Raw genomic sequence first — 4,855 nt, forward strand, 5'->3', positions numbered from 1 at the left:
GCATTTTACTATGGGTCCTCTCTATTGATTAGTTTCTTTAGATGTACAGATTTTAGTAGGTTTATCCTATGTTATTTGTCTGTATGAGTGAGTATATATCCTGTGTGTCTTTCTGCTTCTGGGACAGCTCACTCAAGATGAGCAAATTTCATGATTTCTTCATTTTTCATTGCAGAGTAATAATCCATTTTGTAAATGTACCACAATTTCTGCATCCATTCTTCAGTTGAGGGGCAACTGTGCTTTTTCCAGCTTCTGGCTATTACAAATAAAGCTGATACAAACATGGTTGAGTTAATGTCCTTATTGTGTACTTGACTATCTTTTGGATATATGGCTAGGAGTGGTATGGCTGGATCTTGAAGAAGCACTATTCCTAATTGTCTGAGAAAGCACCAGATTGATTTCCAGAGTGGTTGTACAAGTTTACATTCCTCCCAGCAGTGAAGGAGGGTTCCCCTTTCTCCACACCCTCTCCATCATGTGCTGTAACTCGAGATTGTCATCTTGGCCATTCTGAAATCTCAGGGTGAAATCTCAGGGTTGTTTTGATTTGCATTTCCCTAATGGCTAATGACATTGAACATTTCTTTAATTGTTCTCTATGATTGGATCGTCCTCTACAGAGAGTTCTCTGTTTAGCTCTGTTCCCACTGTTTTTTTTTTTTTTTTTAATTTTATTACTTGATTTGCTACTTTTCAACATTTTTAGTTCTTAGTATATACTGGATATTAGCCCTCTGTTAGATAAAGGGTTGGTGAAGATTCTTTCCCAATCTGTAGGCAGTCATTTTATTTTGATGACAGCATCCTTTGCTTTACTTCAGTTTCATTAGGTCCCATTTATTAATTGTTGCTCTTAGAGCCTGTGCTGTTGGTGTTCTGTTCAGGAAGTTGTCTCCTGTGGATTTAATTTGTCTGGTTTAATGTTAATACCTTTGATGCACTTGGACTTCAGTTTTGTGCAGGGTAATAAGTATGGATCTATTTGCACTTTTCTACATGTAGACATTTAGTTAGACCAGCACCATTTGTTGAAGACGCTGTCTATTTTTTATTGTATGGTTTTGGCATCTCTGTCAAATATGAGGTGTTCATAAGTTTGTGGGTTTATTTCTGGGTCTTCTATTCAGTTACATTGAACCATCATTTTGTTTCTATGCCAGTACCATGAAATTTTAATTACTGTTACTATATAATACAAGTGAGATCAGGGATGGACATACCTCCAGAATATCTTTTATTGTAGAGGATTGTTTTAGCAATTCTGGGTTTCTTGTTATTCCATATGAAGTTGAGAAGTTTTCTTTCCAGGTCTGTAAAGAATTCTGTTGGTAATATGATGAGAATGGCATTAAATCTGTAGATTGCTTTTGGTAAGATGGTCAATTTTTACTATGTTAATCCTGCCAAGCCATAAGCATGGGAGATATTACCATCTTCTGATATCTTCTTGTAATGCTTTCTTCAGAGACTTGAATTTTTTTTTATACAAGTCTTTGAATTGCTTGGTTAGGGTTACACCAAGGTACTTTATGTCATTGGTGGCTATTTTGAAGGGTGTTGTTTCCCTAATTTCTCTCTTAACCATTTTGTATTTTGTATACAGGAGGGCTACTGATTTTTTTAATTAATTTTCTATCCAGCCGCTTTGCTGTAGTTGTTTATCAGCTGTAGGAATTCCCTGGTAGAGTCTTTGAGGTCACTCACATATCCTATCATATCATCTGAAAATAATGACAATTTCACTTCTTCCTTTCCAATTTCTATCCACTTGATCTCCTTTAACTGTCTTATTGCTCTAGCAAAGACTTCCAGAACTATGTTGAAGAGATAAGAGGAGAGTGGGTAGCCTTGTCTTGTCCCTGATTTCAGTGGGATTGCTTTAAGTTTCTCTCTGTTCAGTTTGATGTTGGCTATAGGTTTGCTGTATATCGCCTTTACTGTGTTTATATATGTACCTTGTATCCCTGATCTCTCCAATACTTTAAACATGAGTGGATGTTGGATTTTGTCAAATGATTTTTCAGCATCTAGGGAGATTATTTTTTCTTTTAATTTCTAATATAAAGGATCACATTGATGGATTTCTGTATATTGAGCCACCCCTGCATACCTGGGATGAAGCCTACTTGGTTATAGTGGATGCTATTTTTGATGTATTCTTGAATTCGGTTTGCAAGCATTTTGTTGAGTATTTTTGCATCAATGTTCATAAGTCAGATTGGCCTGAAATTCTCTATCTTTTTTGAAGCTTTGTGAGGTTTAGATACTAAGGTGACTGTGGCTTCATAGAATGAGTTCGCAATGTTCCTTCTGTTTCTATTTTGTGGAATAGTTTGAAGAGAATTGGAGTTAGCTTTTCTTTGAAGGTCTGGTAGCATTCTGTGTTGAAACCATTTAGGCCTGGGATTTTTTTTTTTTTTTTTGGGGGGGGTGGACGTTTTTGATGACTGCTTCTATTTTATTTCTTTTGGGGGATACAGTAATAATTACTTGATTTACCTGATCTTGATTCAGCTTTGGTAAGTGGAATCAATGAAGAAATTGTCCATTTCATTTAGATTTTCAAATTTTGTGGCACAGAGTCTTTTGAAGTAAGTGCTAATGATTGTTTGGATCTCCTCAGTGTCTGTAGTTATGGCCAACTTTTCATTTTTCATTTTGTTTATTTGGATGGTGTCTCTCTGCTTTTTTAGTTAGATTGGCTAATGTTTTGTTGATATTGTTGATTTTCTCAAAGAACCAGCTCTTGGTTTCAATGATTTTTTGAATTGATTATTTGTTTCCAATTGATTGATTTCAGCCCTGAGTTTGATTATATCCAGCTGTCTACTCCTTTGTGGTATTTTCGTTTCTACATTTTCTACGTTTTTTTACGTGAACTGTTAAGTTGCTTAAATGAGCTGTCTCAAATTTCTTCTTGAAGACACTTAGTGCTATGAACTTTCCTCTTAGAACTTCTTTTATTTTGTCCCACAAGTTTGGGTATGTTTTGTCATCATTTTCATTGAGTTCTAGGAAGACTTTAATTTCTTTATTTCTTCCCTGACCCAGTGTCATTTAGTAGCAAGTTGTTCAGTTTCCATGTGTGTGTAGGCTTTTTTATATTTCTGTTGTTGTTGAAGTCCACCTTTATTCCATGATGATCAGACAGGATACAAGGGATTATTTCAATCTTCTTGTATATGTTTAGGCTTGCTTTGTGACCAGTATATGGTCTATTTTGGAAAAGGTTCCATGAGGTGCTGAGAAGGTAAATTCTTTTGTGTTTTGGTGTAAGGTTCTGTCAGTGTCTGTTAGATTCATTTGATTCATGACCTCTGTTTTAGACAGTTTCTTTGTTTAATTTCTGTTTTGCTCACCTGTCCTTTGTTGAGAGTGGGGTGTTGAAGTCTCCCACTATTAATGTGTGGAGATCTAAATGTGGTTTAAGTTTTATCAATGCTTCTTTTACAAGTGAGGGTGCCTTGTTTTTGGGGCATAAGTGTTCAGGATTGTGATGTCTTCCTGGTGGAATTTTCTCCTGATGAGTATGAAATGTCCTTCCCCATCTCTTTTGATTAATTTTGGTTGGAAGTCTATTTCATCAGGTATTTGAATGGCTACTCCCGCTTGCTTCTTTGGTCCATTTGTTTGGAAGGCTGTCTTTCAAACCTCTACCTCAGGTATTGTCTATCTTAGTTGCTGGGTTTTGTTTACATATCCATTTTGTTAGTCTGTGTCATTTTATTAGAGAATTGAGTCTATTGATTTGAGAAAGATTAATGACCAGTGGCTATTAGACCCTTTGACTTTGATGTTGGCTGTGGTCATAAGGATGTGTGCTTGGTTGATTTTTGTTTTACTGTTGTGAGGTTAATTATTTCCTGTGTTTTCTTGAAAGTAGCTAGTTTTCTTGGGTTGTATTTTCCCTTCTAGTGTCTTCTGTAATGCTGAATTTTTGTGTAAGTATTTTTGAAATTTGATTTTGTCTTTGAATATCTTGTTTTTCTCTGTCTATGAGGACTGAGGGGTAGAGCAGCCTTGGCTAACATCTGTCTTCTCTTAGTGTCTGCATGATATCTGTCCAGGACTTCTGGCTTTTATAGTCTCTATTGAAAAATCAGGTGTGTTTCTAATGGGTTTGCCACTATGTGTTACTTGGCCTTTTTCCCTTTCCGCTTTTAGTATTTTTTCTTTATTCTGTAAACTTACTGTTTTGGTTATTATGTGGTGGGAGGATTTTCTCTTCTGGTCTAATTTATTGGGTGTTCTGTAGGCCTCTTGTATTCTTATTGGCCTCCCCTGTAAGTTGGGGAAATTTTCTGCAATAATTTATTTAATATATTTTCTGGCCCTTGGATCAGGGAATCTTCTTTTTCCTCTATTCCTATTATTCTTAGGTTTTGTCTTTTCATATTGTCTTGGATTTCTTGAATTTCTTGGAAGGTCTGTGTCAGGATGTTTTTTAACATATTCTTAGATAAATACATTGATTTCTTCCATTGTATCTTCTACACATGAGATATATTCTTCCATCTCTTGTAGTCTGTTGGTTATAAATACCTCTGTAGTTCCTGTTTTGTTCCCTAAATTCTTCCTCTCCATTATTTCCTCCCTTTGTGTTTTCTTTAAATTTTCTGATTCTGTCTTCATATCTTGAATTGTTTCATTTATTTCCTTCACCTGTCTGATTGGCTTTTCCTGTTGTTTTTTTTTTTTTTTTTTTTCCCTTCAACTCTGTTTCTTTTATTTTTTTGTGTGTGTGTGATTTAATTATTTCTTCTCTGAAGGCCTAAAACTGTTTGGCTCTATCTTCCTGTATTTCATCATGGATGGCCATAATCTGCTTGTCTTTAAATTCCTCCATTTC

The sequence above is a fragment of the Meriones unguiculatus genome (assembly GCF_030254825.1).
Source record: "Meriones unguiculatus strain TT.TT164.6M chromosome Y unlocalized genomic scaffold, Bangor_MerUng_6.1 ChrY_unordered_Scaffold_25, whole genome shotgun sequence".
Taxonomy (NCBI): domain Eukaryota; kingdom Metazoa; phylum Chordata; class Mammalia; order Rodentia; family Muridae; genus Meriones; species Meriones unguiculatus.